The sequence below is a fragment of the Petaurus breviceps genome, unplaced genomic scaffold, assembly GCF_028583685.1.
Source record: "Petaurus breviceps papuanus isolate PSGF00001 unplaced genomic scaffold, PetGlider_PUasm1.0 689, whole genome shotgun sequence".
NCBI lineage: Eukaryota > Metazoa > Chordata > Mammalia > Diprotodontia > Petauridae > Petaurus > Petaurus breviceps.
Window position 1 is genome coordinate 6,854,256 of NW_027186458.1, and position 576 is coordinate 6,854,831.

At 49.8% G+C, this 576-nt stretch overlaps 1 protein-coding gene across 2 annotated transcripts in view; it reads left to right on the forward strand.

Annotated features, from left to right (window-relative positions):
- Positions 1-576, forward strand: part of SEC24D (SEC24 homolog D, COPII coat complex component) — a 101,941-nt gene that overhangs the window by 93,031 nt on the left and 8,334 nt on the right. The gene's annotated exons all lie outside the window — the stretch shown is intronic.

The following is a 576-nucleotide window of genomic DNA, read 5'->3' on the forward strand; positions in this document are numbered from 1 at the left end:
GGGGGGGGGGGGGGGGGGGAGTGAATAGAGCACCGGCCCTGAAGTCAGGACAACATGAGTTCAAATTTCATGACACTTAACACAAAAACTAGCCATGTGACCTTGGGCAAGTCACTTAACCCCAGTTGCCCTCCCAAAAGCAAAAAAAAACTAAAATAAAAGCAATGCCATGGAGACTGTCCTCTTGTATTGGAGAAACTAAGTTATCCTAGGGAAAAGAACACCTGGGTCTCCAGAGAAGCTGTAGAGATTCCTTTTCCTTTGAGGAAATGGCAACCACCCGACTCACCACTGCAGGGCATTCTGGTGAGCACAGCAAAGCAGAAGTTATGGTGAGGGTCTGACGCTGAACTGTTTCCAGCATGTGCCCCCGAGGAGGGCTGAATCCCAAGCATATGAAGAGACTGGGGCTGACTCATCACTTCATGCCACAGTGACTTCCAAATGTGGGGTGACATCAAGTCACACCATTTCTTCCTGGGGGGGTCTTGTCTGGATTCTCCTGGAAATGCGCAGTAATATTCTGAAGGCCACTATCTGTGGCACCAAACGGCATCTGAAGGCCACTATCTGTGG